The following is a 12,301-nucleotide window of genomic DNA, read 5'->3' on the forward strand; positions in this document are numbered from 1 at the left end:
TAAATGAAACTAGTAACATATTTATTATGAGAATAGTACATGTATAATGAGGCCTTAGCATTGCAAAATTCATCAGAGAGTGTTGGTGCTAAGCTGCACCAGTAAACCGTAAACCCGGTTAAACCGATTTTCTGTTTTTAACTAAAACTGACCAGGTAACCTTATAATATTATTCAAGAAGCTTCCAATACTAATATAACGATAATATCATCCTATTATCTCTCTTCTCTCATAAATCAAGTCCGGTTCGTCAAACTGAGACTATTTACGAAAAATAGAATCAAAACTCCTAACCGATACGGTTCAAAAACAAGGTTCTTCGCGATTGCGTTATTGAGCTTGCCTCAGAAGAGGTTCTAGCTTAAGGATGACATAATGAAAATGATGATTGAGATACTTTATGATATATAAGAGGTGTTCCCCTTACTGATTTTCCAGAGAAATCTGTGCCTTCAGAAAAGATCTCGCGTACTCGAAAATCAGGGTTGTTACATTCTACCCTCCTAAAAGAAAATTTTGCCCTCAAAATTTCAACCGCGTGAAGAATCCATCTTCAAGTGATCTACTTTCTTCAAGCCATCTTGACGAAGAGGTAGGTTCGTTCCTTACAGCATCCAAATCTAACATAGTCATTGCCATGTATATCATAACAGCTATTAGGATAGCTGGTCTTACATCGATTCATGATTCAGATCTCGATTAAACCATGCCTATTCACAGTCATTGAGGTCTTATTCGCACCAAACAATCAACATTAAGGTGATTAGTCTTAATATCTCAAGTTAGGCACAAACATTCCCAAAATGAGCACTCATAGACATTCATGCCAAATGTATCTTGAAGATACCCTAACAGCATAAGACACACAAGCAGAGTATGCAATGAAGCATAGTCAGTCCACTCCCCAGGCTCTACTGGGAATGAACTGCTCTGATACCAAATTGTAACGACCCAATTTTCAGTACGCCTAGGACATACCAAAAATGGAGTGCTACCAATTTGTCATCCTAATTATTATCTATTATTTATTATATGAGCCTGATTCGTTGTTAAAAGCGTAGTTAGTTAGTGAGGTACTTTTTTTTTTCCTAAAAATGTTTGGATTAATAAACATAATCATTTATAATCAATTCACAAATAAAAATAGATAAAACAGTTATAAACAATCACACATAAATACATCACAAGCAGCTAACAACATTCAGTGATCCAGCCTTTATTAGAGTATAGACTTTTAGTTAGAACACCCCTAAATATAGCTAGATAATAACTATATACATATATATACATACAACATCCCAGGCCCTGACCTGTTCAAGAAGTCCCTAAGCTGGCACCCAGGCTAGTCTAGACTCTATACACACCTATTCCTTCTAAACTACTAAAGCGAGGGAAAGTACGCTCTAAGTCTTCAAAACTCAAGTCAGGTGGAACGTCACCAAAAGGTAGAACATCATCTGCTACTCCTCTGCACGATCATATGTCATCAAAGAGCATCTCTCAAGTACTTCATCGAGTGGCCACATAACAACAACATCGTACGGAGGACTTAGGCTAAAGTTTGTAGAAAAGCGGGGAGCAGACATTGGCTGGCCTCATAGTATATACATATAAACAGGTAACGGAGTTCACCAGTCTTTTCAGCAACCGATTTTTACCATAATTCAAAATAAAATTGCAGCCACTAAAATCCCATATTTTTTACATGATTTCAACATAAATTGAACCTTAATTTAAGCTTAGGGTTTCGTTTTTCCAGCTGCCAAAGAACATGAACTTTAAAGCTTGAATTTCATCAAATTTCATCAAAATTTCACCAAATTTTCACCAAGAATCAATCATATATGCAACCAATTTTTAAAAACTCCTAACCGATACGGTTCAAAAACAAGGTTCTTCGCGATTGCGTTATTGAGCTTGCCTCAGAAGAGGTTCTAGCTTAAGGATGACATAATGAAAATGATGATTGAGATACTTTATGTTATATAAGAGGTGTTCCCCTTACTGATTTTCCAGAGAAATCTGTGCCTTCATAAAAGATCTCGCGTACTCGAAAATCAGGGTTGTTACACCTTTGCCTAGGTTGCCGTCTACACCTTCATTTGAGTGGATGAAACTCATTTCTATTATCTTTACTATCCCACTTGAATATGGCTTGCTTGAAAGGGATGGTCAACTTAGGATGCTTTGTGGGATGAAGCGTAAAAGAAAGATGTTTTGTGGTTGGCGTTGCAAATCAAGGCTCATTATGGTTGAAGCTTCAAGGAGTAAAGGTTGGACTAGTGCTCAATTGGATGGGTCTAGGAGGATAGTTTGGTACTTCCATGAGAATTCATCTCTCTTGCCACCCGCAGGAAACCACCATGATCAACTTGAGGACGTGTGTGAAAACAAAGTGTGGGATCCCAGATCGCACAAGGAAGATCAACTTTGGGAGCCTATGGTTTGTGAAGAACTCCATCAAAAGCTTGGAGTTATTAACTTTGAATGATGAAGCACAATGGAAGTCCAAGGTTTGATGGATGTTCAAGGATGGATTCAAGCACAAGCCACCTTGATGAAGAGCTCCCCATAAGTCCAACTTAAGGACAATAAACAAAAGTGCTAGGTGGGAGACAACCCACCATGGTAACATCTTTTCATCTTTTCCTTTTGTACATATTGGTAAATTAAGTTTAATTTCATGTTTTGTTTGATTAGTTGAGTTTATGTGGGAGTCTAGTAGGTTAAATAAGGTTTTATGATGTTTTGGTAGTTGTTTGGAGGTTTGGAATGCATGGTTTGGTGCAAAAACATAGAAAAATTTTGAATAACAGAGCACCACCCACGTGCACACACACTCCACGCGTACGCATGAATCAAGCAATTTCGGCCATCCACGCGGACGCGCCATGTACGCATACGCGTGGATTGAATTTTTCCACCTCCCATACATTCACCCGAGAGTTGTGCCTGAAGTGTGCCAACTTTGTGCCCCAGGGCACGTGAACGCGTACCTTGCGCGTCCGTGTCGACTCTCTGCTTTGCCATGCACGCGTACGCGTCGCTTCCTTTTCATCAATCCACGCTTACGCGCACATGACGCGCACGCGTGGATTGCCCTGTTTCACCTTTTTTTCTTCTCTTCTTTCCATTTCTTTCCTTCTTCTCTTTTCTCTTCTTTTCTTTCCACCCTTCAAACATCATCCGACACTACCAAACATCATATAACACCCTTTCTTTTAGTTAGTTAGTTGGTTTAGTTTTTATTTTCCATTATAAGTGTTGGATTACTAATCTTGTTTACTGTTTACTACTGCTGCTTATTGATAGTATGTTAGTTTAACATCATTGTTGTTATTTTCATTGTTGGATTCTTTGTTGAGGTTATATTTGGTTACCTGGTTCGGAATTTTTCATGTTTAACACTTTTGAATACCAAGTACTTGTTACATTGCCTTCATGCATCTTAACTCTTTGAATTGCATGTTTTGGCCACCATGCATTCATCATCCATTGTTAGGCAATTGTATATTATCATTTCATTTTTTTAGGTGATACTTGTTTATGATTTACCCGTACTCATATCACCTATTTCATGCATTGAAATTGTGTGGTTAAGAAATTGGATTGAAAGCTTACCTAATGACATATTTTTGAGCTTTTCAAGCTTTGTGGACCATGCTTGCTATGTGATTGATTTTCACTTCTATACCCTTTTTCCTAAGTTCTATAGCATCCATGCGTTTCACCTCTATGTCACTTAGGTGTTGCAACAACTTCAATAGGTGTCATTGATTGTGGTGTAAGTTTCATATACCATTATGTTCATTAAGTTCACTTACACATCAATCAATGCCCATTCATTATCCAATTTCACAATTGCTTAATTCTTGCTTGAATGCTGTTATGCTTTTTCACTACTTGTTGGGTTGTTTTAGCCTACAAGTCTTTTAAAGTATCTCAAGAACACTAGAATGAGTGAAGTGCATGTTTTCTTTTATGTAAATGTGACATGGTTTCTAAATACTAGGGTGTGAGTTCTAAACCGCATGCAAGTTAAGACCCACATACTTATTTTTCATTATTGTCACACCAATCCACTCACTCAATTCTAGTGATTTACCTCATTCCAACAATCCATGCTTCCTTGCTTGTGCATTTACTTGTTTTCTATGTTCAGGATGAATCATCATAAGCAAAAACAGAAGCGGGAGAAGAACACGCAGCATCGGTTGACCTACCAGCTGAAGGTAGTAACTCGGAAAGTCGCCGTACCCCCTTTCTCATCTTTGAGTGCACCGAGGACGGTGCAAACTTTTAAGTGTGGGGAGGTCATCCGACCACTCGGCATTTTTGGGTGACAAGTTTCTAATCCCAACACTTTTGCATTTTATTGTAGGATTCTTAGTTGCATTTTCTTATTTTGCATATGTATATATTAAGCTTAGTCAAAATCATGATATTTTCCAAGGATTTTATCTATAGGGCACCCCAATTGAGAAAAAAAATTTTTTAGAACTTGCTTGAATTATATACTTTGTGGAACATGATTTTTGAGCTAAGAACACAAGCATGTGAGATTTGAGCATAATTGTGTTGTTACATCATATAACCACTTATTTTCATTCTTGTGTGCATTATTCTCTTCCTATGATTGTAATCTTTGATTTGTTTAATTCTATATGTCCATTATTTTGTGTATACATGCATTTACATGATTGAGGCCATTGTTCAAATAGCTCACTTACCCAAATAGCCTACCTTCTATCTTCCATTGTTAGCCAATTTTGAGCCTATGCTTAACCCATTTATTCTTAATTGTAGCACATTACAAGCCTAAGTGAAAAATAATAAATGTCCTTAATTTGGATCTTTGATTAGCTTAGGCTAATGAGAGTGTTTATCATTTGATTTTGGGAGAGTTGGGAACATTGGGTAGAGATAAAAGTGTGTTTTTGTATTTGTGTTGAGAATCTTGGGAATTGGGTACATACTCATGCATTAATCATGTGTAAACCATATGCATTGATGTTCTTGTATATATATATATTTTAGTTTGAAAAGAAAAAAAATTTAACGAAAAAATAATAATAATAAAAAAAGATAAAGAATTACAATAAGAAGGGGACAAAAATGCCCCAAAGTTCAAAGTTTAATAAAAATCAATGCATATGTGTGGTGATCAAAAAGAGAATACATGAGTGTGTGTGAAAAGTGAAGAATGGGTAGTTAGGTTTGTTTAGAATTGTATAGGTTGTCATAGGTTAGGTGGGAAGTTTAAGTTAATCAAAGATTCGAATTTCAAGCCCACTTGACCATATGCATCCTACCTTGACCCTAACCCTATTACAACCTATGGGAAGTCCTCATGATACATGTATGCATGCATGAAATAATTGTTGATTGTTAGATGAAAAACAAATCTTGAAAAACATGATTAGGGGAGAATTGAGTGAATCAACCCAATACACTTGAGTGACTAGAGCGGATACACATCCGGTGAGGGTTCGATTGCTCAATTACATGTCTCCACCCATGATCATCTTTTCTTGCAAGTTTGTAAAATCTTTTTAATAATTCAATTCAATTGTGGGTTGAGTGATTGCTCACTACAAGAAAAACACCCATTCAGGTACACATGAAAAGTGTAGCCAAAAGTGAAAAAAAAATGATGCCTTAGGCTACGGCTACGCTTTTTGGAGTGATTCCTATTCGGCCGTTGCCTATTCTCAGAGGCTACGCTTTTTTGCACTAAGGGCTACGCTTTTCGCGTTTGAGAATAGGCTATGCTTTTCAAGTGATGTTGTCCAGGACCAAAGGCTACACTTTTCAGCTTTCATTTTTCCAGAATAGGCTACGCTTTTCAACGTTACTGCATCACTTGTAAAGCGTATCCACATTGTATACCATAGCTACCTTTTATAAGCGTAGCCTTAGATCCCTCTTTTTTTTTGTATATTATAGCTACTGTATATAAGTGTAGCCTTAGGTCCCTCATTGTTTTTTTTTATTTTATATACCTACATAAGTATCTTCTAATAAAAGTTATTAACTTTCTGATAGAAGAGAAAAAAATCTTGTTCTTTAAATATCTTGTTCGACGGTTGGGTGAGTGGAATGTAGCTCCCTCTTAAGCTTCAGTCAACTCCCTCCTTGGCCATCATTCTCTTTCTCTTGGTGCTATGATTGATGAAGAGCCAAAAACTTGAAGAACGCTCCTGTTTTTGCTCCATCTCAATGTATAAAAGAATGCACAGCTTCTAGGACTAGTAGAGATGGATCACTTAAAAGATGGTGCAAAAGAAAACGAAAATGGAACATAATGTTAATTACTTATTGAAGCTGGCAAAGTGCAGTTAGAAACTTGAGCAATTCATTCACTTAGAACCATCAAGATTTAGGATAAAAATTCATTCATGTGATTTCACAGGAACAACTTTAGCTCAAACCATGTTCAGAAACTAAACTTATGATATATATGTATACCAGCATAAACAAATAGCATAATATTCTCTATCTAAACAAGAAAATAAACAAAAGTGCTTTAAAATAATTGCTGAATTGTAATGGCTCAGATATATCAATTATTTGTTAATGAGAACTTATTACACTGGGTTGAAAATAAACAGAATAAAATTTTCCGAAAATTGGGTTACTTTCGATGTATATAATTGAAGATTTTGATTAATGAGTGTTAACAAACTAAAAGGAAAACCTGGGGAGAAATCACACGTCTGTCTGGATCTTTACTTTCCAAATCCTTTACACAACTTTCGGGATTCCATACAACAACACCACCCCACATCTGCAATATTCCAAAATAGGCTCTTCATAACAATCACAAATTTGGAATTTTATAAGACATGTAATATTACAAAATGATAAAGTAAGGAAATTTTGAAGGTGAGATGAATAACAGGAGATATAAAGCCATTAGTCTTGGAGAGATCTTTATTTGGAAGCTCCAATTGCAGAGGACATTCCTTTGTAGATGGTATATACCTGCCATTATATACAAGGAAACATTTAATGTAAGCTCTGTCTAAACGCAGATCAGAATCAACAAACTAATCACAATAGAGAATTGTAATAGCAGTAGAGACAATGAGACAGAAGAAATTTCAATTTTTTTCATTTAATGCTAGCACTAGGAAGGCTATCAAAAGTAAAAGAAGAAACGAATTCTTAGATTATGAAAAGAAGTAAATAAATCTAGGATTGAGCTGAAGAGTATACACCACAAGTTGCAATACTTTAGATCTCCCTCCCGCTGCAACTGAAGTATCTAGATGCCACTCATTTGAATTAAGCTGTTCAACATCAAAATATTTACATCAAATACATCACCAAATTTATTATTGTTGTATCTCAGATAGATATTAAGTAAATACTACAAGAAAAATTGCAAGGTTCTGCAGATACTTTCTAATGCATTAGCAGTGATAAAGAACTCACGTAAGTTGAACCATCTCTACAAAAGACATATGCATAACTCAATAGACACAGGAACTTCAAAATGTTCAAAGCGCTGTGACTTTATCTGATAATCACTAATTATGCCAACAAATCAAATATTTTCGGGTAGAAAGGCACATCATCTATCCAATGATACAAAAGTAGAAAGGGTCTAAAGTTAGAACTAAATAATGGTAAATTTGCTACAAACTATAAATAAGTCAAGACCAAAGAGAATGTATACAAAGAAAGGAAGATCCTTGGTACTGAATATGTGGCTTCCGTGTATATCATCCCAGTACGAAAAAGAAGACTTTGGCGTGTAGAATAAAACCTGCCAATTAGGAACAAGAAAATCATTCAAATCTAAACAATGCCACGACTTTTTAACCATCACATGTATAAAAGGCTATACCTGGCTTTCAACCGTTATGTTTGCTATAGGTTGCAAAGCTTGGATCACAGGATGCAACAGAGTCTTGTTAATTTCATGAAAACCCCTATATTAAGATCACCACAGAAACTTCAGGATGAAACTCTTTCAAAGAAAACTAAGCTAATAATATTCATGACAACACATATAAAAGCAAAAGAACAGTTCAATAATGATCTAGAATAACTGTTAAAGCCTCTATGTCACCACTTAAAACATGTGAATTCTGAGTGCCTAACTTATAAATAACACATCTAGATACAATATAGCAAAATAAATACTCATCATCCATCTAAGATGAATTTCTATGCCCTGCAATGTAAAAAGTTTTACACTATCCATCAATCAAATTGCAAGTGAGAAATCATGATGGGTACTATTGTAAAGGGTATACTAATCTGACACTTAATTGTATTTTCATTTGCTGCACAGTGACACTTTACACTATCAGTAAATGGAACATTAATTCCTATTTATAAAACATCAATAGCTAGTTTATGAAAGAAAAAAAAATTGAAATAAAACCTCATTAAAAGAACACTGAAATGGAGTCTCAATTTCACAATCCATACCAATCATAAATCCAATCTTGTGGCTCTGCATTGAGCAAACTGAACCTGCCATCAACACCAACAGGCATGAACTCACTGCGAATTGAATTCCCTTCACTCTCGCCACTCATAAACAACCTGGCAAAGATCTCAGCTGTCCTTGAAGCCGCCTCATCCTCCGAAACATGGCCGAGTACCCACGCATGCCGGTACTTACCCACCACAGCCCTCACTTCCCCTTCGTCCTTGTCCCCGTTAAAAACCACAACACTATAACCCTTCCCTCCACTGCCTACATTCCCCAAACAATGCTTCAGCATCTCATCAAAATCTTTGTCACTCAACTTCCCGCCAAAAATAACTTTACCACACTTCAATGGACATTGAGCTTCCGAACCCTCCGTCTGCGCCCAACTGGAGCCCGAATCGATGACCACAGAGACGTCGTAGTCACCGCCGCCGCAATTGCCGCATCGCGAGGAGTTAGGGTTCAGTTGGGACATCTTGCAGGTAATTGCTGCTGCGACATCGTTTGGACCGAGGCCGCGAGAAGCGGAGAAGTCAAAGCCGAAAGTGAGAACAGGAGCCTGGCAAGCCCTAGCAGTGGCGGCGGCTTCAATTGACCCCAGGAGCGACGACAGTGCACGGCGGAACAGCATCCTTCTCTCTCGCGTCATGTCTTCGTCTTCTCTCTCCTCCGAACTCCCTCCTCCACGACGGCGATGGCGGCAGCTGTAGCGGCGTTGCGGCGGTGACCCCCTCTCACTCTCTGTTCTCTCGCTCGTGCTCTCATCTCTGTCTTCCTCCTCTCCTCCCTCTGGTTCACTCATTCTCTCGGATCTGGGTGTGTGTGTGAAAGGAAAGGCTACATGCATTTGAACAATTAATTGGAAGGGGAGTTAGGGTTTTGAAGAATTAATTGGCAGGGTTGCGAGGGTTTACGAAGTAGGTGCAGGGAGGCAGGGTTGCGAGGATGAATGAAGGTGCGTTCTTTGGAGGGAATGACAAAAATTTTACTAAGTGTATGTGACTTTGCTTTCAGGGAAAAGAGGGAAAAAATTCACTAAGTGTCAAATTTTTTGCTCTAGACACATTAGGCATCACTTTTAAAATGCACCCAAAACTTAATAAATAGGCTACTTTCTAAAAGCGTCCCCTTTGATACAAAAAGTGAACCTATAGATATCAACCTACGGCTATGCTTTATAAGTGATTTCTAAAATACCTAAGGCTACACTTTTTAAATGATGCCACAATTGTGTATCTTTTTCTCATATAAAAAGGCAACACGGAGAAAATGTAACTTAAAAAAAGTGTGGCTGAATGGGTATTTTTCTTGTAGTGGCTATTACCTTAGCCCTTGTGTTTGTATATGTATTCTTGGGAATTGATTTATTTTGACTAAGTGGATGCATTCATGTAGATAGGTTGCATATAGATAGATTGTATTTAGTTAGTTTGCATTGAATAAATGTTGATATCCCTTTGCTTCTTTCTTGATTCTAGCATGAGGACATGCTTAGTTTAAGTGTGGGGAGATTTGATAAGCCCCGATTTTGTGATTTATCTTGTGCTTATTTTAGGGGATTTTATTACCTTTCCCCACATTTATTCAATTAAATAGCATGGTTTTGTAATTCTCCCTTGAATTGTGCTTAAATGTGAAAACATGATTTTTAGGCCCTAAAATTGGTGATTTTAATTTACTTTAATTCTATTCGATGCCTTGATGTGTTTGTTGAGTGATTTCAGGTTCATAAGGCAAGTATCGGATGGAAGAAGTGAGGAGAAAAGCATGCAAAGCGGGAGAACACATGAAGAAATGAAGGAACCGGAAGTTGTCAAGCCCGACCTCTTCGCACTCAATCGACCATAACTTGAGCTACAGAGGTCCAAATGAGGCGGTTTTAGTTGCGTTGGAAAGCTAACATCCGGGGCTTCGAAATGATATAAAATTTGCCATATGTCACTTCGCGCTCAGGGGCGCGCACGCGCCATGTACGCATGCGCGCCGATGCTGTCCGTCTTGCCCACTAAAGTGAAATCGCCCCCAACGATTTCTGAAGCACTTTGGGCCCAACCCAACTCATTTCTAATGCTATTTCATACAGAATTCAAGCTGGGGCAAAGGGGGGAGAAATTAGTTTAGCCAACATGAGCCTTTAGTTAGTTTTCTAGAGAGAGAAGCTCCCTCTTCTCTCTAGAATTAGGTTAGGATTAGGTTAGATTATTTTAATTTCATGTTTAATTCCTTGATTTCATCTTGTTTCCTCAACAATTTCTTGATCTAATACTTCAATTCTTCTATTCTCTTGCTAATTTCTCTTTTGAGCATCTTTTTATGATTGATGAACACTTGTTGGATTTGGATTTTTCTTTAATGAGATTTGATGTTTGATGTTCTTTTGATGTTGATTTGAGTTGTGATTTACTTTTCTTGCAATTGATAGTTGGTAGATTTATATTTCTTGCACTTTTAACTTTTACTAATTTAATTAGTAAGTTGATTAGGACTTTTGGATTGAGATTAGCTAGTCTTATTAGACTTTCTCTCATGGAAGATAATATGATACCTTCTTCCAATGTTGGAGATGATGTAATGAGATAAATTCTTGTTTATCATTGTGACATGATTGATTAGTCTTGTTAGAATTTCTCCCTATGTGAAGATGACATGATACCTTCTTCCGTTTGTTGGAGTTGACTAAATAAGGCGAATTAATCATTGTATGACTAGGATAGAAAGCCTATGATCTCAACCCTTGCCATGAATGTCTCTCTTTTTATTACTTACTTTCTCCTTTTTTACTTGTCTTCTTTAAATACTTGCTTAATTTACTTTCCTTGTCATTTATTTTCCGCCCCTTATAAACAAAACCCCCTTTTACCCCCTTCATAGCCAATAATCATTCACTTCATTGCAATTCCTCGTGAGACGACCCAGAGTCTAAATACTTCGGTTAATTCTTATTTGGGATTTGTTATTCGTGACAAAACCATATTTTAATTTGATGTGAGAGTTGTTTGTTGGTTTGAAGCTATGCTTACAATGAAGTAATTCCTTTCTTTGGGAAAAAAATCTAGACCGACAACAATTCTTGCTGTCACTTGCTCCCAGGTCATAGAGTCCCTTATCAATCCTTGTTTCTCCTATAGCACAAGGGATGTGAAAACTCCCTGGGTCCTTCCTTTTTGTAGGCAACTCTGTTTGAATGAGAGCACTGCACTCCTTATTCATCACTATTGTTTGCCCTCCCTTTAGTGAATTTTTCTTGGTCAGCATCTCTTTCATACACTTAATGTATGAGGGCATTTGTTGGAGAGCCTTGATGAATGGTATGTTTACATGGAGAGATGCAAACATGTCAAGGAACTTTGAGTACACTTTTCTTTCTACACCCCCCTTGAGTCTTTGGGGAAAAGGTGCATATGGGTTCAGAATTTCCTTCTCCCTTAACTCCTCCTCCTGTGTGGGTTTGGTTTCTTGGTCACTCTCTTCTTGCTTCTCTACTGGAATATCTCGAGAGTGTTCTAATGGTTTGTTTGGTTCTTCCACACTCCCCTCATCACTTATAGTGACCATCTTGCATTCTTCCCATCTTACTTTCCTTGCTTCACCTCTCGGGTTTTTCTCTATGTCACTTGGGAAGCTAGCAGTAGGCTTGGGAATCTGCTGAGAGAGATATCCCACTTGAGACTCCAGCCTCTTGATGATGTCTCCCTGGTTTTTGATATTAGCTCGCACTTAATCCTTGAACACTTTGTTGTCTTGGACTTCCTTACATATACCTTCAAGTAGAGTCTCAATTCTGGAGAGCCTATCTTCGGATGGTGATGGTGGGCTGAGGTTAGAGGGGTGAGAATGGCTATTTTGGTTTTG

The 12,301-nt window shown here is 37.5% G+C and overlaps 2 long non-coding RNA genes across 2 annotated transcripts in view; both read right to left on the reverse strand.

The window, feature by feature from the left end:
* The window catches only part of LOC110267683, a 19,247-nt gene extending 9,971 nt beyond the window's left edge, over positions 1-9,276 (reverse strand). Inside the window, exons 1-2 of the long non-coding RNA XR_002355563.1 lie at positions 9,125-9,276; positions 1,465-1,468 (exon numbers count right to left, since the gene is read on the reverse strand). This is a non-coding gene — a long non-coding RNA (uncharacterized LOC110267683). The remainder of the gene's footprint in view (positions 1-1,464; positions 1,469-9,124) is intronic.
* LOC110267682 lies at positions 6,985-7,927 on the reverse strand. The gene is made up of 3 exons (XR_002355562.1): positions 7,853-7,927; positions 7,682-7,771; positions 6,985-7,292 (listed from the first exon to the last, which is right to left on the reverse strand). It is a non-coding gene; the product is annotated as an uncharacterized LOC110267682 (long non-coding RNA).

This window comes from Arachis ipaensis, chromosome B10 (genome assembly GCF_000816755.2).
Source record: "Arachis ipaensis cultivar K30076 chromosome B10, Araip1.1, whole genome shotgun sequence".
Lineage (NCBI taxonomy): Eukaryota > Viridiplantae > Streptophyta > Magnoliopsida > Fabales > Fabaceae > Arachis > Arachis ipaensis.